At 37.5% G+C, this 23780-nt stretch overlaps 1 pseudogene; it reads right to left on the bottom strand.

Moving 5' to 3' along the window:
- Positions 1-3600: 3600 nt before the first annotated feature.
- On the bottom strand, positions 3601-18661 carry LOC117723809 (small ribosomal subunit protein eS6 pseudogene; annotated as a pseudogene).
- Between the last annotated feature and the right edge of the window lie 5119 nt (positions 18662-23780).

The raw sequence follows: 23780 nt of genomic DNA, 5'->3' as shown, positions 1-23780 counted from the left end.
GGGAGAGAAAGAACATTGTCAGATAAAACTATAAAACAGGATGTAATGAAAGACATCAGCCATTACAATCAAACATGTTATGCAAGCAGGACAGGGAAAAAGAGAATTTATAGTAAAAAAAAAAAAAAAAAAAAAAAAAAAAAAAAAGGAGTAAAGGAGGATCCAGAATTGTGTAATCGGAGCCTCGATCATCGGCAACATTTGGAGTACGATTCAAGATAGTAAAACACGAAGATTTGTAGCTAGAAACACATGATCATAACAATGAAAACTTGTACTTTGTTCAAGCAGAAACTTGAAAGAAAGAGTAAATAGATTCTACATGCCGTGAAGATAGAAGTTTATGTGGAAACGCATCAATTCTACTTTTGATAGCATGAAAGAAAATAGCCCGGTGGAGATAAAAAGAAGTGAGAGAACAGAGTGAAACAGCAGAAGAGAGAATGTTCCGTAGCTTGCTTACTGAGAGAAGGTCTTGTTCCTGCTCTTAGAACTAACATTAAGCTTGGATCATGGAATTATGGCTGGAGATAGCCCTAAATAGGCAGCCAGAGCAGAGTCATATCTGGGACGCTGTTTACCTAGGGAGTTAAAGGCCTTGGAACTGGAGAAGGAACCTAGATCTTAGTTGAAAGCCAAAGTGCTGAATGGTAGATTTAAAGATCAAGATGAGGCAGAAAACAGGAGCTGTCAGAAGCTGGAAGGATTAAGAGCAGGCCCTGGGTGTTGTGGAAAGGTTTCTGACAAGCGATTCTTGATGAAAGCAGTGGGCAGAGAGCAACGGGGTGTTTGGATTACCCTTGGAAGTGATGTTTAGTGCACAAGAGGTGACCGTGGGTGGGAATATTGACAGGTGGCACTGTCTGCAGTTTAAAGGACACACAGATCCCAACCATGCAAAGGAAAACAAATACAATGGTGTTGGATTTTTTTTTTTTTCTTCCCTGTAGTCTGTTAAAGGTCTCTCATCTGTTACAGGGCCAGTTTAATAAAATCGGAGAAAGCAGAGATCTTAGAATCAAACAGTTTAGCACGAAGCCTGATTTTACGGGATTCTGTGACATGACTCTGAACAAGAGATTGAGCTCTCTGTGTTGGTTTCTAACTTTTATCTGTGAAATGGGAATTATAATAGCAGTGCTGATGTCACTTTGAGCTGAGTGAGATTAAATTATAACAACATATTGTCACACTTGAGCCTTGGGCGTTATGGTGTCTGTAAATGTTAGTTTACTCTTAGTCCAGACACATGGCCAAAAATATTTGTAAGGTTTTAATCTGCCTGTCAGTAAGTTCTTGTCTACCATCAAAACGGGTGTGGAAGGAGACCCTATTGGAGGTCAAAATGGCTTTTAAAGAGAGCGATCATATTCTCTCGCTGGAAAATGGTGGTTCGCTAACTCAACGTGCTCTTAATGGACCTGCAGTTTCTCTTACTCGCCCCTTCTCTAGACAGATCTAGCTTAGTAAATGAATAAAAAGTGAAGGAATTGGAGCGTATAAGAGCCTGAACATAAAGGCTAACTCACAAAAAACACCCCAGGTTTTCATAAAAAGAAAGGTAGTTCCTCTCCGCTCCATTTTTAAAAGTTCTATACATGTGTATTATTCATCTGGATTTCAAATCTAGATGCCTATCTTGTATTTTTATCTAGAAACTCTAAAACTTAGTAAAGGAAAAAAAAACTTGATTAAAATTTATGTGAAATATATCGGAATTTATCAATATTTAATATTAATTCAGAAGAAATACATTTTTCTTCCAAGCTTACATTGATAGATATAGAGAAATCGCAGTATGTGCTTTAAAAAACATAATTTAGGAATTATCTACCTGAAGGGACAAAGAGAAAAGACAGGTTGGGTTTTAAACATTGTGCTAGACACAGGTATTATGAGTTACCCCTGCATGTGTGTACGTGGGTGTATTTTGGGATAAATCTTCAAACAGCTTTTAAGTGTTTTCTATAATTTGTCCTTCTCTAGTTGGAGGTCACAGGGTGTGTGCTTTTTTCAACTAGTGGGAAGCATAACCTTATACTTTGAATTTCACAGCAGAGTCTGAAAATAACTTATATTTAAAGTCAAATATTATCTAGTCAGAACATCAGAGTGCTTTCACTCACTGTCACTGAAGACCAGCTAAATTTTTCATACTAAACAATCCTTTTAGGTAGATGTCACTCCTATTCTGAGACACAATCTAGAAATTAGCAAGAAAAATATTAATATTTATGAAATTTTAAATGTCTCTAATGAAACCATCGGCTCTGGGGATATATTTAAAATGTCCGTCTTAGTATATAGTATTTGTTCAAGTATTTATAAGATCAATTTTAGTCCAAATGAAGCACAGGCCAGAGTTTCAGAATCTTATCTGTCTTCAGAATCTTTTATGTCGTTCATATTTTACTTCTTATTAGTTAGTATAGTTTCCCAATCTTTTCTACCATCTCAGTAAAAATTAAACTAGTGACTTAATGCAACCCTGGTGCCTGGACTTCTTAATCTATGAAATGTCAATAATACTGTGCCTAAGACATGGTGCTCTCATGAAGATTGACTTTATATAGGTAAGTTCCTTGAAGAAAGAGATGTTGCAAATAGCCAAGATTCAACTCACAGACCACATGAAGCTCATGAAGAAGGAAGACCAAGTGTGGATGCCCTGGTCCTACTTAGAAGGAGTAACAAAATACTCAAGGGAGTAAATATGAAGACAAAGTGTGGGACAGAAACTGAAGGAGGGACCATCTGGAGACCTGGATATCCATCCCACATGCAGTCACCTAAGCTAGACACTGATGTGGATATCAGGATATCAGGATATCAGGATATCAGGATATCAGGAAGAGCATGCTGATAGGAGCCTGATATAGCTGCCTCCTTAGAGGTCTACCAGATTCTGACATATTCAGATGCAGATGCTCACAGCTAACCATTGATCAGATCAAGGGGTTCCCAATGGAGGAGTTAGAGAGAAGACTGAAGGAGTTGAAAGGGTTTGTGACCCCATGAGGAGAGCAACAATACCAACCAACCAGAGCTCCCCAGGGTCTAAACCACCAGCCTGGGAGCACATAGGGAAGGACCCATGACTCCATATGTACATGTAGGCCTTGTTGGGCATAGATGGGAGAGGAGATCCTTGGTCCCATGAAGGCTGAACAGCAAGTAGGGGAGGGGGGAATTCAAGGGTGGGGAGGTGGGAGTTGGGGAGTAGGTGGGGATACATCCTCATAGAAGCAGAAGGAGGGATGGGATGGGGGTTCCTGGGTGGTGGGGGGAATGGGGAAAGGGGATAAAATCTGAAATGTAAATATAATATCCAATAAAAATAAATAAATAAATAAAAGTAATTGAATTAAAATATGAAAAAGAGAGAGGAAGAGAGAGAGAGAGAGAGAGAGAGAGAGAGAGAGAGAGAGAGAGAGAGAGAGAGGTTGTTCATCACCTGGTCATTACCAAAGCATCATGGTTGGCATTTTTATAGCCAAAGTTTCATGCTGCCATATTTCTATCTTCCTGGTCACTGCTTCAGTCAAAGCCCTTGGGCTGGATGGAGTGCTTTTGACTGTTTTAAAGAAAACGCCACCCTCCCTAGGAGAGCCCAGTCTCTAATATCTGTGTTTCTTTAGTTTCCTTTTCCTCTGACTTTGTAGGAGCTCTCAGCGAGGACAGCCTAAGTCTCTTGGCAATCTGTTCTTGGTGCTTTTCTTTGGCTTCCTTCATTCTCTTGGCCAAAAGTTTAGCGTATTCTTGCAGCTTCCTTCTTGTTTTTCTTTGTGTGTTTTTTTCTTCAGAGCAATAGGTCAGCGTTTGTGTTACAGGACACATGGAATAACAAGACGCTGAATCTTGGGTGCTTTGGTCCCGGGCTTCTAACCTTTTTTGTTTAAGGGCTTCCTGACAACATATTGGCAGACATCATTTTCTTTGGAGAGATTAAACAGCTTTTGGATTCTACTAGCTCTTTTAGGTCCCAACCAACGAGGCACAGTGGTATCTGTCAGTCCAGGAATATCCTTCTCTCCTTTCTTCACAATAACCAAGTTGAGAATACTCAGATTGGCATCCACAATGCAGCCCCGAACAGACTTGGGCTTCCTCTCTCCAGCTCTCCCTGGTCTATAACAAGAATGCACCTTACTGAACAGTAGATGCACTCTGCCACGGGTCAAAACGGCTTGCTTCATGGGAAAACCTTGTTTGTCATTCCCTCCGCTGATCCGGACCACATAACCCTTCCACTCTTCACCAAGAGCATCAGCAGCTACTTCTGTGGCCATGTGCTTCTCATAGAACGTACGCAGCTTGTGTTCGTCATCTACTTCATTGAGTTTCTGACAGCCAATGGCAGGGAAGGAGACAGTCAGCTTGACACCGCCGACTGCTAGGAGGCGTAACGAAAAAGAGCTCTACCTCCTTTTAGTGATCCATACCCTACGTAATTTGATCTGTACCTCTCAACCGTGGCTCTGCAGCATCTTAGAAATGTGGTTGCCCTACCACACTCTATGAAAAAAAGAATATTCTATGGCTGGAAACTTGAAACTACATTTTGAATAAGCTTTGTAAGGTATTCTGATGGTCACGTGTGAGCTTCTCCCCCTTTCATTACAATGAAAAACAATTCACTGATCTATTAATATACCTTGTGCTTTACTATCACTTCAAAATACTTAAATGAATCTACACACACAATGAAGAAAATCGTTGCAATTCAGAAGTGAGCACATGTCAGTCTTATATGTTTATATTCTGGCACATCACTTTGTACCTGGAAATAACTGCTTGGAAAGTCTTGTTCTCTGATGAATAACACTGGTGCAGTGCTGAGAGTCTGCCTGTGCAGCACTCTGTCCTCTGCATTAGAGTTCTTTGCTCATTAAATACTAGGTATTTGCTTGTTTATTTTCATATGAATTCTGCTTGGTGAAAAGGGACAACTATGCAAATGAGTTTAACTATTAGTAATAACTTGTAATGTGATGAAAAGTTGTATTCATTTGGATCGTAATGATCAGTGTTTATTCATATACTTTATAAAAATAACTTGCAGCTTAAGTAAATTAGAATATATAACTGTACTACAGACATGGTTCCTTAATCCCAAACAGATTGTATACATTTTAAATAATGCTAGACAGAAGACACTCCTTTTTTGAGCTTTCAATTATACATTTTAATATTAATAAAGATCAGAAAATTTGGTAACCAATACATCATGATTAAACAGATAAAGTCTGATTTAGTTTTTGAGCCAAATTGTCATCCTTTCTTATAGATGTTGTGTCCCCAACCCTAATAACTGACTTCACCTCTGAGTCATATTTTATACATATTCCTAGTATCTATTCAAACATAAGTAAATAATTAAATTATGCATGAACCTATTTGTCAGTTTATGAATTATGTATTTTTGTTTGTTTTGAACTGTATATAATAGCAGTTGGAGGCCAAGAGAATGGTGAAGTTCCAGAACCTGATGATAGCATTTGAGAGGTACTTAACCATGAAAGAAAGGCATTGACTAGAAAACAAACCAGCGTGCATTGAAGAGCCAACACAAAGTGTCTCAGAATTTCAATGACTCATTCTATATGGATTACGGAACAAGAGCAGAAAACAAACCCTTGAAGAATTCCCATGTGCTTTCTGTTTGGAATGAAACACAGAAGATAGGACTTTTGCCAACGTTAGATCTAAGAACAAACCTGATACCAAGAATTGCAGCCACAACATTTACTTGGTACCATTAGCAACCTAAAGCAAAGTTCTGACTGCTGTTGATTGAGCTCAGATGCCTAGCTCATCAAATTCCAGGACAATGAAAATCGTTCCAAATGAAGACTGTTCTATTTGGCCCATCTCCCTGCACTAAATGGGCCATATGCAGCAGATATCATAGATATTAACACAGTATCACATGGATTATTTGAAGTTAGCATCAAAATGTTTCTAAAAGTTGATAAACATTTCTAGTACCATCACAACCAAGGATGGGCCTCTAAGAATAACCACCACTCTCACCAAAATAAAGTGTTGCTACAGAGATAGAAGGTGGTACCAAGTTACAAGCTTGTATCCATGTTACAAACATTGTTACAAACATGTATCAATCTGTCTCACAGCTACTTTGGATACATAAATCTGCAAACAATGTTTAGTGTATCCAGAGACTAGTGCCATGGCTCAGGGGCTAAGAGGGCATGCTGCTCTTGCAGAGGACCCAAGTTCTTTCCCAGCACTTAAGTCAGATGACTGACTCACAACTGCCTGTAACTCCAGCTGCAGGGAATCCGGGGCTCTTTGAGAATTAAAAGCCATTCCATTGAATTTACTGCTAAATGGGAATAAACACTCAAATGAAGCAACCTTGAGATTTTTCACTATCCAAGATTTTCCATTTTTTGCATTATGCCATTTTATCAATGTTCCTGAGTCCCATTAAATTCTAAGCAGAAAGGCTTATAATTATATATGCCTAAAAAGTGTATTTTTTGCTTAGACAATAGAATTAACAAAAGTAATTTTATTTAAACCCAACTCTGTTAGACTTAATTTACATAGTGGATTGGGGATAAACTAGTAACAGACACAGTCTTGTTTTGGAGCAGTCTTTACTTCCTACTTCATCATAAAACCATGACCTTTGTTGTACTTATTTAATTTGGGGAGTGAAGGAGTATACGTGATCAAAATGCATTCATTGTATACATGTATTAAATTCTCAAAGGATAATAAACAAAACAAAGTAGAACACCATTGAAAAGTTTTTGCCTTGAATAAGCATAACTTACATCTGATCCCTTATATTTTAATTAAGTTCAGTTGATATACTTACTTGTAAGATAATGCTATTCCAAAGCATATATTTCCCTTACAAGGGAGATGATAGTTGGATGGAAATTGATGGCTAATGAGATAGAAGGAGATGAAGTCTAATGAGATAGAGTCACTCAGTATGGATCCACAACTTTTTTTTTTTTTTTTTTTTTTTTTTTTTTTTTTTTGCTTGAATCAACTTAAGCTTAGTAAGTAAACAATCTGAGCCAATTGCCCAGTGCAGCAAAAACACCCATGTAGCGCTTCATTTTTCAAATCCATAGCTGGTAGTACTTCTTTTGAAGTTGTTGAACTAAAATTGGAGATGAATTTTGCATCTTTTATACTTCCACTTTCTCAACAAAAGGTGATTCGTAAAGTTAAAAGGTTTTTTTTTTTATTTTAATCTTGAGCAGTAAAATATAAATGACATCATTGCTCTAATCAAATAATTACCTAAGTTCTCAAGGCATTGTTACTAGAGTGTTTAAATAAAATGTTATAATTGTAAAGCCAAAACTATTCTTTCTCCTTAAATTTAAAAAATGGCCAGCATAGATATATTTAAAGCAGAAACAGGGTTGCAGAACTTTATGGTACATCAAATAAAAAACTAAGACATTATTAACTAATACAGCACATTAGTATTGGCAAGAATATTCTTTCAGCATATACATCTGAACACAGTTAAGCCATCATTAAAAAAAAAAAAAACAATGAAATGTTTCATATATTTCTGAAGTCCTTACAATGAGTGTTTTCCTAAATACTTTCCAAACTGGAGTCTATTATGCCTGAGATGCCAAATGTAATCTCCAGCTTTCATGTCTTTACCCTTATCCCCTCCACCTAGGGTCACAATGTATATTTTGATGGTAGTATTTTATAGTCTAGAACTCAGAGACCATTATCTCAAGAACTATCAGAGACCAATAGAAAGATGCTAATTTGTAAAATGTCACCTGAGCAGGAACAGAAAAGAAGGAGACCTGTGGTGAACTCACAAGTAGATACCTACCCTAAAGCAGTCTAGTCAATTTTACTGAAAACAAAGCTGTAGCTGAACCAGCATGACTGGATCAGACAAGCCAGTTTCATTTGGTTCAGGGGTTGCCATATTGGAACTTTTAGTCTTTACTGTGTTTTCTGGTCACTAGTTATAATGTATATTGACTACATAAATATTCAAATAAAGAGCAAATTCTAACTCAGACTCCTCCCCAAAAAAGTTGGGTAAAATTGTCTTGGGTGGTTCTCATGGAATGGATATCTTTGAAGCAGTTCTTTGGGTAATATTGCTGCCAAAGTTGAAAAGCTCTGATATAATGAAATACATTTGAGTATGTCACATGTAAATGATTTGTTCGCCCTTTTAAAAGCTAATCAGTAATGGTCAGGAACAGGCTACTAATCTGAAAACTTATATCAAAGGCAGTTCACTCAGCTATTATTGAAGAGTTTATACTAGTTTAGATCACACGTTCACATGTTTACGAAGGGTACAGATACAAGTTCAGATTAGAACATAACATTTATAACTACATGTATTAGAGGGTTTTCTAAATAACAGAATTCGCCCCCCACCCCGTGTGTGTGTGTGTGTGTGTGTGTGTGTGTGTGTGTGTGTGCATGTATGTGTAAGTCTATTCAGAGAGGGGAGATTTGTGACTGTGAGAACTGGCATGCTCAAATGCTTCAAGGTAGACCAGTAGGCTGAAGACCTAAGAAAAGAATGACATTTTAGTTTGAGTCTAATGTCTGTCTGGAGGTAAAAGAGAATTTTTGAAATAGGCTGAAACTAATAATAATAACAGGGCCCTTTCCCTAACCTAAATAGTTAAAAGTGCCTGCCAGCAGGTTTGGGCCCATTTAATTAGTTACAGAGGAGGTGGAGTTACAAGACAAAGGCCTGTTAAGAACATCCCAGGAACTGACCGGCCAAGGGAGGAACTACACCCTGCCCCCATGGTACGGCCTGCTAATGTTCAAAAAAGTAAAACAACCAATCCTGTGTGCCCGTGCGAAAGTTCACTTTTTCCCTACCCCGCCCATATATAAGCGCTAGACCCCTGAGGCACGGGGTCAGTCCCTCTATCCCCTATGTGAGATATGGGGATGTGGGCTGGCCCAGAGCTCTGATTTAATAAACCACCTCATGTGCTTTACAGCAAGACGGTCTCTCGTGTGTCCTTTGGGTGCGTGCTATCCTGTGACTCGAGTGGACCCCCTTTCTGGGGAGTCCTGGACCTTTCAGAGGCAGAATTCTTCCCAAGAGATTTTCTTCTTCCCATAGATTCTTCAGCAGATTGGATGATTCTCATTTACATTATTAAAAGTTTATTGATTTAAATTTTAATCTTACCTTTAAAAGTACAAGAAATACGGGGAGAGGGAAAAACACGATCAAAATATATTGCATGAAAAATTTAATCCTGAAAGAGGATCGTGACTATAGGAAAGAAGCCAGTGTTCCTAAAGTGTGCTCCTTAGAACACTTCTTAGTAATGACATTTGGGGGAGTCAGTAAGAGGCAGTTCTCCAATGCTCTGATCTGCAGGAAAGCTGGATTATCTGGCTTCCCTGGCTGGCTCTGAGGGCTGTCTCACAAGGTGGAAGTATTTCTTGTTTGCATCTTTTATGCACAATGCCAGAGTTTGAATACCAAGGTGTGTCCCAGAGAGAGATATAAAGGGTCAGTTTGCAGAAATGTGTCCAAATGTGCTGTCAAACCAAAGAAGCCTGAGATCCGTAGTACTGATCACACTTCTATGGGCTGGGAAGCCCCAAACTGCGTCATCAGTAAAGTCCCTGCTAAACATTGACTTGGCTTCATGCATGGACCCTCCTGGCTTCATACTTGCAAGTAGAAAAGACCAAAGGAGTATTCCTGAGCTTTATGAGGATTCTAATCTCACTCATGAAGGGGGCGTCATCATGGCTTAAGTGCTCACTCAAATTCCATTGAAATACTATTCTAATGGGTTTTAGAAACCAACATACAAATTCTGAAAGGATCCTAACTTCACTAATCTGAACTCTCATCTGTTAAAGGAAAATCTTTTAATGAGATCAAATAGTCTTGTGTAGGAAACTGATGCTGTAGAAAAACTATCATGGGGTTCCAGAGAGATGGCTCAGTGGTTTGGAGCACTTGTTGCTCTTGCAGAGGACCGGGATTAGCATCCCAGAAATCACATGGTGGCTCAGAATGGTCTGTGACTCCAATCCCAGGGGACACACCTTTGGGACTCCTCAGGCATCAGGCACACATGTGAGGCACATGCATATCTGCAAACAAAAAACTCATATACTTTAAAAATAGAAATATATATTATATTTAAAAGTAATATGAGAAAATACTTGTCAATTGCAACAAAAACTAGAAATCAGAGAGTTTGCTTCTTAATTGTAACCAAGCTCATCATCATATTAGAGCTGTAGTGAAAGAGAAATATGACAACAAAAAATTATCTGGAATGGCCATTGAGTGTCCTTACCATATAAAGATGAAAAGAATACAAACTCACCGATGCATTTTGGGAAACGGTGGCATGAGGTAGATTAAAATAATAATTAAAAGAAACTTTTGACACATATAGTAATAAAGCAGATTTTTATAAAATATTGTATACCAAAATTACTAAATAAATGATACTTTATTTGTAAAATTGTTGTAAAATGGCATTAATGAAAATATTTCATAAATTCTATTGATAATTTAAAAATAAAAAGCTTTTAAAATCTGATGCAAAACATGGAAGATTTTCAAGAGGTAGTTAATAGTCATGACCTATAAAGTGAAACTACATTTACTAAGACCTGTAACTAAATAGGAGTTAAGTAGAATTTAATGAGATCAATTAATACTTCTAGAACATAACAACAGATATACATGTAAGATCTGAACACAGGAAATATTTAGGCCAGAACTTAAAAGAAAATAATTTTCTTTAGGTGAGTATTTAAAAGCAATGTTCATTTCTTTCCATAATTGAAATAGTGTAATAAAAGAAAAGAAGAAAAGAAAATTATCCCTGCCATTAATAAATTTCTTTCCTACAGTTTCAAATAAACAATTTAAAATTAGTAATCTTTATGTTTACTATATCTACCATATTTATGTAAACATTTGTACATAATTAATATACTAAAATATGCACCTATGCCCCCTTTTTTAGTGTTATATTTCTTTCCACTCCTAGTAAATTTTATTAACCAGTGAGAGAGTTCCATCTATAGCACAAATTGTCCTCAAATTTATGGCTGTCCTCCTACCTCAGCCTTCCAAGTGCTGGGAAGACAGGTATAAGCCATCATATCTGGCTGTCCGTGTTCCTAAAAAGTTGAGTTTCTGAGGTAAATGTGTATATTTTAAATTTAAGAAGGTAAAAATAAATGTAGCTGATGCTCCAGTTTTTTTTTATTGGATATTTTATTTACATTTCAGATGCCATCCCCTTTCCCCATTTCCCCTCCCTAGAAAACCCCTATCCCATACTCCCTTCTCCTTTTTGCTTTTATACAATTTTTTAAAAATGTTAATCAAAGGCTTTATAAGTTTGGTAATGCTCAATCAAAAGTGTAACCCAATACCCAACCTAGATATATCAACTATCTTTGACTGGTAGAGAAACGTGAACATCTGCCTCCATGTCCCCCTCCCCCCCCCTGCCTTTCTCTCTCTTTCTCTCTCTCATCACCTAGCTTCTCCTCTCCTTCTTCCCCTCCTCTCCTTACTACTTCTCTTCCTCTCAGTACTCCTCCCATCTTAGCTCCTCCTACATATCACCCTTCCTGTTAAAAAAACCTTTTCTCTCAAAATACAATTAGGATGCTCCAGTTTTCTGTTTCAATGCAAAACCAGGAGCAACCAGAATCAAATTTAAAAGCTTTTATAGATAAAAATCACCATACATTTTCTAGGATCTATAATCACATGCCAGGTCCTCTTATCCATTATAATGATCTATAATATACATATAATTGTATATATAATATATATGTATATATGTGTATATATATACACACACATATAAAATTGTGTATTATATAGACACACACAATTAGATCAGGAGATCCTTTCTCTCTTTTTTTCTCTCTCTCTTTCTCCTCTCTCTCCATCCTTCCCTTCCTCCCTACCTCTCTAATTTGCTTAGTAACATTTCAATGTCAGTTTCTATTCTTTCTCAGTATCTTAAATTAATTAATTTTTTATGGTTTTCCCAAGCAAGGCCCAGTGTTGCTCACCCTTGACTCCTGCACACACACGGCTCATCAGCACACCACACTCTTTATACTTTTGTGTGTATCCGTGATATGGCACTTCCCAACATCTTTAGGGTTGCCACTTCACTTTTTTTTCTTGAATGTGACTCTAGATGTCAAAATGATCTCTCTGCTTTTACACTCAGTTTCCTTCCATGCTAGCTTGGTACAATAGCCAGAATCATTTCTGTTTACCTTAAAGTAGATTCTTTTATTCTTCTGGTTAAAAAAAAAAAAAAAATCCCATTAGGTTTGCTGACAGGAGATATCAGGTGTAATCCACATTATGTCTGGTGATACCAAATAGCTTTACATGTGTTTGCTATCCTATACTATATCTTTGAACATTTTTTATAACAGTTTAATGATTTAAATCTTGTTGTCTTTTGCTTATTAAGATGTGGAGCTCCTTCACATACCTAGGTAACAGTTATTTCAGATGCACAGTTTATATGCCTTTACTCCATGGCTCTGCTCAGCCTCTTTGTGTCTTTAACTACTGTCCCGATAATCCTAAAGTCTTAATTTTGAAAAACTACAAATGGTCTCTTTCTCAGTTATTATTTATGAGACCTAGAAACGATTCCTTTTCTGAGCATCATGAAGTCCTCTTGTGTTTTTCACAAAACAGTTAATGATTTGGGCTTCAGCATTTAAGTCTACGGCTCATCCCAAGCTACTTTGTGTGAAGAATGACAAGTAAGGGTAAAGTTTTACATAGTTGAAATATGGTCCTTTGTAGACTAACTTCTTGCAGAACTTGTAAAGAATTATCAGAATACCTTTTAAACAACTCACCATTGAGGACACTGGCCTTACAGTTTTCTTTGGGGACAAGGTTCGTTAATTGGAAATACAATTTCTTTAATACAGAGACTTTCAAACATTGTAATTTGTGGGAGAGGGGGATAGCATTTTCTTTCTTTCCTTCTTCTTCTTTTTTTTGTTTAATTTATTTTCTTTTTTTTATTGGACATTTATTTATTTACATTTCAAATGTTATCTCCTTTCCTGGTTTACCCTTCGTATTTTGATAAATTCATTCCTTTTGCCTAAGTTGTCAAACTTGTTTAATGTGACTGTTTATGTTACCCTGTTACTAGTTTTTAATGTTCAAAATTCCCTTTGTTCATTCATAAATTTCATCTTTAGAAAGCTCATTATGCTGCACCAGAGAGCTACATCTGTAATAATCAGTCACCCTGGATTGCTGTATTATCATCTAATCCCAACAATTACTTAATGGCTACCTTTTCATATTCTGTGGATGTTTACATATGAATAATGACATATAGTGAGCATTCAGCTCCTCTGTAAACTCGGATTTGTGAGATAGGGTTTCTCTATGGAGTCTGGGCCATCCTGGAACTTGCTCTGTAGCTATGGTTGGTCTCGGACTCAGAGAATCTCTGCGTATTCATGATGTCTTTCCCAGGCTCAACATAGCTTAATAGCTCATGTCTTTAAAACTGAGTAGTATTCTCTCATTCTACACAACAGTTTATTTATCCACTCACCTACTGAAGGATAGCTCAGTTGCTTCCAAGTTTCGGGCAATTATGAATAAAGTTGCTATAAATATTTATGTGGAACCTTTTGTGGGAGCTTGACTTTGCTGTTGATTTGGGAAAATTCCAAGGAGTGATTGCTGGATTATATGCTAGGAGCATGTTTACTTTTGTAAAAAACAAAAAACAAACAAAAACAAAAAAAAAACCAAAGCAAAACAAAAAACCACGAAACTCTTCCAAAGTGATTGTTTCATTATCTATTCCTACCGTTGAGCAAAGGACTATCTTTTCTTCCCACAATGTATTGTTCCTCATGAACATATAGTTGAAAATAAAAATAAAGTGAGTCTATTTCTGAATTCTCTATTCTATTATATTGATGCACTTGTCAGTCCTTCTCTCATACAATACTGTTTTAATTATAACATTATTGGGGACTCGATTTTTTTTGTTGTTGTTGTTTTTGATTGGCTTTTTTTTCCTGTATAAAAACGTTAGAATCAAGATGAGAATATCCAAACAACTATTCTATTGGAGGGCATTCTGATTGGACTGCTTTGAAAAATACAGAATAAGTTGACAAACTTAGAGTCCTTGACTTTTGCATACCTTCCACCTCGAGTTTTGCTTTGCTGTTTTGTATTAGAACCTGTAACTATAGTGGGTAAATCTTCACTTACCTTTCACCAGGAAAAGCTTAGATGCATTTGGTTACATTCATGCCTGCATCTCTCACTTTTGTGGGTGATGATGAAAGTCGGAATGTCTCTTAAAACTTCAAGTTCTTGTCTATTGTTCCTAGGAAAGGATTTCATTGACTGTAGGCTACCATTATATTCTACAGCATTGGTTGCAACCGTTTATTAGAGAAGCTGTCAGTCCCTTAGTATCTACATAGATGATCATGACATGTGCAAAGACAGTTTTTCTATTTCAATTTGTGTGTGTGTGTGTGTGTGTGTGTGTGTGTGTGTACATGTGTATTTGTGTGTGTGTATATGTTTGAAACTTTATTTTACTTTTGTCTGAGTTATGACTTCTAGTACAGAGTTTGAAGAAACACTGGTGAGAGAGAAGCCAACTTCTTTCTGGTCCTGATGGAAAAACTTCAGGGTTTTGCAGAGTACATTATATCGCCTGTAGCTGTTTTGTGCAAGACTGGTCTTCCCTATCCCTAGTTTTCTTAGAGTATTTATTCATCATGAATGGGTCCAGAACTTGTGCATTTTCTGTATCTATTGGTCTGATCTTGTGGTTTTTTTCTTCCTTACCTTCTTGATATGATACATTGTATTTGTTAATTTTAAATATTAACTAGCCTTGATAACCTGAGATAGATCCCATTTAATCATTCAGTATAAATTTACTTGTGCACTGATAGCTCGGCCCGAGCAAAATGTTGAGGCCCGGGCTGCCCGGTGTTTGGCGGCCACTGTATCCCAGCCCAAGCTGCCGCTCCGGTCCACGAGTCGGGGTTCAGCAAGACAGAGAGTGAGGACGGACTCAAAAAATGGAGACCAGACAGAGTGTGATTCAATCCTGTTTATTCTTCAGTCTCTCTTCCTAGTCCAAGTCCCAAGTATAGCTGTACTCTCTAAAGAGTCTCCCTAAAGAGTATATCTCTCTGCCGTCTGCCTCTGCCTTTTATATATCTCACTTCTAAGCCACGCCTCTAAGTTACACCTTTAATAATGCCCTTAGGTCTTGTCTCTAAATCTGATCTCTAGGTCACACTCTTAAGTCACACACCTTTAATCTCACACACCCAAGGAAAGTCCTGGGTATCCAAAGCAAGATGTTATCAAAGTGTGCTCAGCTGTTGTAGACTATTGTAATACAAGTCTCGTGTCAGGGTATATGGCTCAAGATGGCTGCAAAGCTGATAGCCGCTTTCTGCTAAAAGTCGGCCCCCAACACACTGATAGATTCAATTTGTGAAATTTATTAAGGATATTTATACTTATGTTAATAAATCACACTGATCTATAGTTTCCATTGCTTTTAATAGCCTTACCTGGAGTTGTGTGTTTAGTGATGATGTTGTAGAATGAGTTATGAAACATACCTAAGTTTGAAGGAGAGTGTAGAGTCATACAATTTTTTTATAATTAAAACCTTGACAGATTTGATCATTGAGCAAATCTGATACTATATGTTTTGCAATGTTACTAGTTATTGGTTGCATTTCTTTAATAGATATAGGTCAATGCATGTTGTTCTATTTGATTTTGCATGAGATTTGAAGTTATACATGCCGTTCAAAGAATAAACAATTTCATATAGATTGTTGGATTTATGAATGAGGAATTCTCTTGATGTCCTTTTACTATCCTTATGATATTCATGGGATCTTTAATAATTTTTAAAGTATCTGTTGCTAATAAAATACAGTTTTTGTGTTATCTTTAGCTGTTTAGAGACTTATCAATTTCATTAATCTTTCCATGGAAATATCTATCTTTAGATTTTATTGATTTTCTTTATTGATTTCCAGCCTTTGGTTTTATCAGTTTCTTCTGTCTTAATTCTTTTTTTCTCTGTTCACTCTGATTTTAAGTTTCTTGAGATGGATAGATAGGTGATTTAAAATCTTCCATTTTTAAATGTATGTACTCAATACTTACAAACATTGATGTTTTCATTTTTCTTTCCTTTTTAAAAACTTTTTATTAGGTATTTTCACATTTCAAATGTTATACCCTTTCCTGGTTTCCCCTCTGAAACCCCCCTATCCCATTCTCCCCCTCCTGTTTCTATGAGGGAGTTCCCCTACCTTCCCACTCCCACTTCCCCATCCTGGCATTCCTTTACCCTGGGGGATTGAGCCTTCACAGGACTAAGGGTCTATTCCTCCTATTGATGCTGGACAAGTCCATCCTCTGCTACAGATGCAGCTGGAACCATGAGTCCCTCCATGTGTACTCTTTGGTTGGTGGTTTAGTCCCTGGGAGCTCTGGGGGTTCTAGTTGGTTCATATTGTTGTTCCTCCTGTGAGGCTGCTAACCTCTTCAGCTCCTTTAGTCCTTTCTCAAACTGTATCCCTCTATGTTATGAGACAAAAAAAAAAAAAAAAAAAAAAAAAAAAATGCCATGGCATGCAGGCTGAGAAAAATAGAACTGAAGTCTCTTCTACACATACATGTTTTGGTGGTTAGCCACATAATGGTCTAGAACTTACAGAGGAAAACTGGGCTTCCCATTCTGACTCTCCCTTTCCTAAGATGACCTTTTGGTTCCAAGGAGACACTACAGTTACTGTGTTGTTTTGTGTTTGAGGCCAAAAGTTGTGATTGTGCATCAAATGCTTACCTCGAAGCCTGCCCAGTAACTTCCCCTTCTCCTCAGGCAGTGGCGTAACAAATGCCCCATACAGGAGTTTGATTTGAAGACTAAAAAGGAGGAAAGAAAGAGTTGGGGGTGGGGGTGGGGGAGAAAGGAGGAATGAAGAGATAAAAAGATGGGGAGAAGAAAGAAAATGCAAAGGTATTTCTGGGATAAAATATGCTTAGTCATATTTAAAGCCTTCATGTGATTCTTTAGTATATTGTTTTGGCTACATATGGCATTTCGTAAGTCATTTTGTACTGAGAAAAGATATTGCTCTTTAATATTTTTGCAATATCTTTTTCAGGCTTTCTCTTTGCTTCATAACATAAACTGGGAACAGCTTTGTCCTCTTCATTTTGCAATATACAGTACTGGGGTTGTTTCTTCTTCAGTGTTAGAATTCATCAGTGACACCAATGGGGACAACAGCTTGCTTCTGGTAAAGTTTTCTATAGCAAGTTGGATTTCTTAAAGAGATGCGGGACTGTTGTTTACACTAGTTTAGGAATTATTATACTCAGATAGGTCTACAGATTTTGTCTCTTATCTTGTTGGGGAAACTTTATCATTTATTCTTGTTACTGTCGCAGATTGGCATTTTCTCCTGTCTAATAGTGTGAATTATTCTATTATGCCATTCCTCTTAAATTTCCCTTTCATTATTAGAAACGTTTTCTATTTCTAAAATGTATAATTGCTGTTGAGTTAAGTTCAGTTTAAGGCTCTTTCCTTTGAATGGTTCCTTCTTTAAGTGGAACATTTAAGAACACTGTTTCTTAGTGTTCTGCCTTCATTTTTAATAGTTTCATCTCGGCTCTATAGATAGTATGAATATGTTTTTTTAAAAACCTTTACCTCAATATTTCCCAATGAGCCCAGTCTTTTCATGCTCATTATGAGATTGGGGCCATGCCAATGCTGGCCCATAGTTTTTGTTTTGTTTTATTTTTCTATTATTTCTATGTTGTTGGGAGACTTTCAGCTGCATTCTGGACATTTGTAAATGGCATGTTAAATGCAGTCTTATAGCTCTTTCGTTTGACTGAACTCACACCATCAACCTTGCATTAGCTACAGTCTCAGCTCAGTCCTGTCCTCTACAGCTGAGGTCTGTTCCCACATGTGCTCGTCTCAGTGCTTAGGCAGATAATAGTCTAGCATGTAAGGGAGACGCGGGAGTGTTCACTCTCTGCCTGCCTTCATGTATCACAGCCCCCCTCCCCCCTTACTCTAAAGTGTTCTGTGTTGTCATTCTGTCATTGTGGGTTTTAGACTAGAAAACTGTGGTATTTCATCACAGATTTGCCATGCCACATGGCCACTCTCTGTAGCTTGCCCTCAGGCTTCTCCCTTTATAGCCACAAACTCTCCCCAGATCCAGGGACCACATCTGCATATGACAATGGCTGGCATAAGAAAACAGACATGTCTTTTTATTTATCGGTGAGGTTGCCAGAAACCTTCCCTTATGCCAGACCTGTGTCATATGTCCACCCGAAAACCAATCACCAATAAAGACAATGGCGTGTTATGTTTGGCTTAGTGAGTTTAATGGCTTGGGAAGGAGAGTGGGCTTTCCAAATAAGTCAGTGGCGCTACCACAAAGGAAAAAGCTCGTAATGGGTCTGAGGTAGACAGCCAATGGTGTCTGCTACAGAAACTTCTGCATTGCAAAATTCCAGGAGACACTTTTCACACCAACTAACACAGGGATTGTGGGGCCCCGCCATTGCGCAATGTGCTGCTGCTAAAATTAATTACTAGGTAATTTTATAAAAGTGGAGAAATGTATGAAGTGAGAGATCAGATGCGACCCCATCGGATGGTGAAACCAAGTAAAGGGGGGAGTGTTGTCGAAGAATTCAGAGAGCAAACGCCAAGAATATAGCTCAGCTGATGGGAAGCTTGCCAGCACTGCAAAAACCAGGCACGGTGGCAAAGGCCTGCAACACCAGCACACTGGAGGTATACTTAGCAGGATGAGAAGTTCAGGGTTATTTGTGACTGACTGCAGATTGGTTCAAGAGCAGCAGAATACATAAGGCCCTGACTAAAAGCAAACAAATAACAACAAAACAGAAAAAAAGAATCTGCACTGACTCCGATGTATTTGGATATCCTGTCCTCAGTCGGTGGAAATGTTGGGAAAGATTAGGTGTGGCCTTGTGGCACCTGCGCCACTACAGTTGGACTTTGAAGTATCAGAAGGCCACGCCATTCCCAGTTGGTTATACGTGGTATAGATTAATATTTACTAGTGGAAACGCTGTTTAAGTCTTGAGCAGTTTTCCTTTAAAAATCTATTTCTTGGTGGTGCTGAAGACTGAATCAGGGCCTTGTCCACACTAAATAAGTGTTCTATCATTGAACTGTACCTTCAGCCCTCATTGATTTTCCACCATGACCTAGGGATCTGTCGGCTGGTTTCTATCTGCCTTGTGATGTAGGACTAGGTGTCTAGCTAGAGGTCACTGAAAGATTGTGTGGGTGGGGGTGGGGGTGGGGATGGGGGTCGTCTTGATATTAGTGCACCAATAACTGTAATAAGTAAGGGAAATTCCAACAATAAGCTTTTAAGGTGAAAAATGGAAATAAAATAGTTCTCATGTATTTTTAGCTATAGAAAATATAGTTGAAGTACTAAAAAAAAAAAAAAAACAGCAGCTAGACAAATTCTACACCAATTCACTTAAAATCACTTAAAAATGAGCATGATTTCACTGGCGAAAGGCAGACGCAGACGGCTGCTTTCTCACAGATTAGCCAGAGGAACCAAGGCTATTTTCCCTCCAGCAGTAGAAATTTGGTATCAGAGTATCCTAGCCTCTACTAACTGCAGTGGGAACACAGAAGCCAAGATTTCTAAAAACTTACCATCAGGCTATCCTAGCCTCCACTAACTGCAATGGGGATGTAAAACAAGGACTTGTACCTGGTCCTGGAAGCATTAAGGAGCCATTGGAAAGATTCTTCATCAAAAGTGGCTTGTAAGATGCCACATTTGAGAATTGCTGGCCTTGGTTGGGATTCAAGGACCTCACCAAGATGTCCCTGAAATAGAGGTAAATAGAGGTAATTTGTTTTAGTACATACTCAGTCACACAACACACTATCTTTTAAAGGCATCTGAGGCAGTAAGTGCTGAGAAAGAAGTATTCAATCTTCTCTGAATTAGGAGGTGTGTCTTTTTTTTTTTTTTTTTTTTTTTTTTTTCCTGTCAGCCTCAGAGCCAGGAAAGGGTGTCGGCTCTCCTGGAAGTGTTTCTGTCCTTGGTGTGTGGAAGGGCTGAAACCTTCTCTGTTCGCTTATCTGGAATACACAAAGGAGACTGTCACCATCCCGACAGTCTACGAAATTCCATTCACCCTTCCCAGACCCACCTGTTTTTTACTTGTAAAGTAAGGACAGCAGGAAGCCCCGTTTTATCAAACCGTATCACCGCCTAGGATGGCCAAAAGATAGAGCAAATGAGAAAGCATTGTTTGCTCTGTGCTGTTTCAATTTCTACAAAAGTCCTGAAAGTCAATGGGCTTATGGGATTCATTGAAAGACAATGGCCAACTCAACAATCTTCTTCATGTGCACTTCTTGAGATTTTTTTTTCATGTGAAACAGCTCTATGCCTATTCTTAAAATATATATGTGACTACTTCTCCATTTTAAAATAATTGTCTTTAGTTGAAAACAAAACACTCAGTGACACTAATACCATCCCAGAAAAATTACATAATCAATCCTAATTTCCTAAAATAAACTGTAAATATAAGTTAATAAAATACTTTAATTTACAAAAATGATTATTTTAAAGATTTGTAAAGATTTACCTAGCAAATAGTTAAAAGTTTCACAGTTAACTTGAAAGAAAACTAATTGTTAAGTTAATATTTTTATTCTTTGATAGTTTCATACATATGTAGACTGAATCATAATTCTTTTAATCCTGATTGTCTTATAAAAGGTACTTTTAATATGGAGGTTTCAATTATAGCTTTTGAAAAAAAAAGCACTTCATTTATAGACATAATTTCAACTTTACTAAGCTTTTATTATTTATGAAAGTATTTTATCAAGCCTGTAACAATCAAATAATTGATTCTTTGGACCTCAAAATTCATTAGCTAAGTAAAAAGGTTGTTAGTCTTCAATCCAAATCTAAATCTAGACTTTATATTTCAGTCGTGCAAATGTCCTGTTATCATTATCTCCTTTTACAATTAAAGAATCCAGCACATCCCCAAGCAAACACTAGATGTTTTACCACTGGCTTTGTGTTAAATTGCACTTCCTTATAATCTCGAATAAACACAAAAAACACATTATCACAAATGGATTACTTACTGTGGAAGATGTGTATTCCAGTCTAAAGTCTGCACTGTTCTAACAAAGACAAGACTGATCTCAGATGATTCACCGAAAGAGAACTTTAGACCAAGTTACCACTCACAGAGCTGTAGTACAATTGAGTAATAAGGTGCTATGCTGACAAACCAGAAAAGAACAGGAACTTACACATCTCCTAAAGCTTAACTAGGGAGGAAGAAATATTATCCTAGGGGCTCAATGAATAGCTAGAGACCTGGAGGAAGAGTCCTTAAGGAAATGTATAAACCTGGAAGAATAAATCTCCTATCAGCACCATGACACTGAAATAAAACCAAGTATAGGAAGAAACAGCACATATGTTGATCTACCGACCGCTAAAGCCAAATGCAAGTCATCTGTCAAGGAACACCAGCGAGGTACAGATGTCCGGACAGAGCTGGGGCAGACAAAGGAAGAGAAAGAGTTCTTAGGAATGATCCAAGAAAGCTGGGCACAAAGAAGATTGCATTGACCACAACACAGTGGCTTTTCTGTTGCCACTGATTCATAGACAGCACATCTTCTGTACCTAACTTGTCACACTAAGTGGATACTAGGTCGAAACAAATTTCACAAGATGTATGTTTTATCACTAGGCACATGGGCCTGGAGAGATGGCTCAGTGGTTAAGAATACCTACTGCTCCTATAGAGGGTTCCATCCAGTTCCCAGCCCTCTCATGGCAGCTTACACCTTCCTGTCATTCCATTTCCAGGGGATGCTCTCCTGCCCTCCATGGGTTCTTGCACACATGTAGTAATACATACTCCAGGCAGTCTCTCTCCCATGCAGCACACTTAAATAAAGAATAATAAATAAATCTGATTTTAAAAAAATGAGAGTGCAGCAGTCAGGTTAGGGGATTTTTATTAGAAAATAGTTAATGTAACCATTTAGAACACAGATACAATTTATCCATGATTCTGAAGGCAGAAAGAAAGGAGAGAACATCAGGGTTACCTGACAGAGACTTAGCCCAAACCCAAAGTCTGTAAGGAGAAATCTAGATCAAAGGATTGTGCCATAATCACAGAGTAGGTGATTATCAAGACTTAATCCTTCATGAAGCCAGAGAGCAGACACAGTCTCCCTTGGCTCCTTGGTAGAGAAAGACAGTATAAAAAATTGGCAGGATCCAAATCTCTTGAAATCCTTTCCAGATCCTGAGACAATTCTCAATTTCCCATCCCTAATATCAAAAACAACAACAAAAATCAAATATTCACCCATGTATACATGTATGCATACTCTTTAAAAAGAGTTAAATTTCACCGGGTGGTGGTGGCGCACACCTTTAATCCCAGCACTTGGGAGGCAGAGGCAGGGGGATTTCTGAGTTCGAGGCCAGCCTGGTCTACAGAGTGAGGTCCAGGACAGCCAGGACTACACAGAGAAACCCTGTCTCAAAAACAAAAACAAAAAACAAACAAACAAACAAAAAAAAAGAGTTAAATTTCCATATCTCCTTTGTTAGATCTAAACTATTGAAAATAACCTACTATAGCCTAGTAGCGCATAGTAGGTATCACTAAAAATCAGTTGAATTAAAAAACAATTAAGAAAATATTTAAAAAAATGAACACACTGTATATATCTTCATATTAATGAACCAAAATTATATATATTTAAATATATATTTGTACATTAAATAAATATAAATTATTTTCCAAACAAAATATCACAAGTGTCACACAACTAAGAACTAGAGGCCTTGACTTGGCAAGAGACACAGATCTGCAAAGGGAGAGCAGGAAGCACCAAACCAAGCTCTTCAAAGATCTCACAACTTTGTCAAGGAAAGGCTATCTGTGAGCATTTCAAAGGCAGCAGATAGGAGCTTTGTGTTCACTAGGTTTAGTTTCAAGATAAAGAGCCCAACTTTCTGGAAATGTGCTGATTTGTGTGAGCGCATTTCCAATATTCCAGTATAGATACTTTTCCTTACAAGGATCCCATTCCTTTCTACCTTGGACACATTTCCATTTCAAGAGTTGACCACTGGAACACTGAAAACAAGAGAACAGAAAATTCACCTTAGTTCCAAACTTTAAAAAAATGTTTATATGAAATATATATGCTTTGAAATACCTCTCTGTTTAAGGAAAATTTAACATGATGGTGTAAAAAATTAACTCAAATTTATAGATTACTTCTCTAAATAGTATCATGAATTGCTTGAGGGAGCAAGTTAAAAACTCTTATTAAATCTCAAAGAACCTATGGATATCCTGAAAATGGATGGTATATGTGACTTTTAAATGAGTTCATTTCATTTGAAAGAGTCTGCTTTACCCAAACCAAAAAACCCTCATTTTATTTTGCCTAATCAAGTGATAGTTAATAATTCAACACAAAGCTATTTTATTGCATTTCTCTGGCTAATCAATTGTAGCAAAGATATGCTGGTTTTCCATAACTAAAGCCTCCTAAGATTCCTTATCACTTCCCTTCTGGCAACCCAGCCCTATCGGAGTGAGTAGGGGATGA

The sequence above is a fragment of the Arvicanthis niloticus genome, chromosome 19 (assembly GCF_011762505.2).
Source record: "Arvicanthis niloticus isolate mArvNil1 chromosome 19, mArvNil1.pat.X, whole genome shotgun sequence".
Classification (NCBI taxonomy): Eukaryota; Metazoa; Chordata; class Mammalia; order Rodentia; family Muridae; genus Arvicanthis; species Arvicanthis niloticus.
The sequence above is the reverse complement of the archived record's forward strand: the minus strand, read 5'-3'. Positions and strand labels throughout refer to the sequence as shown.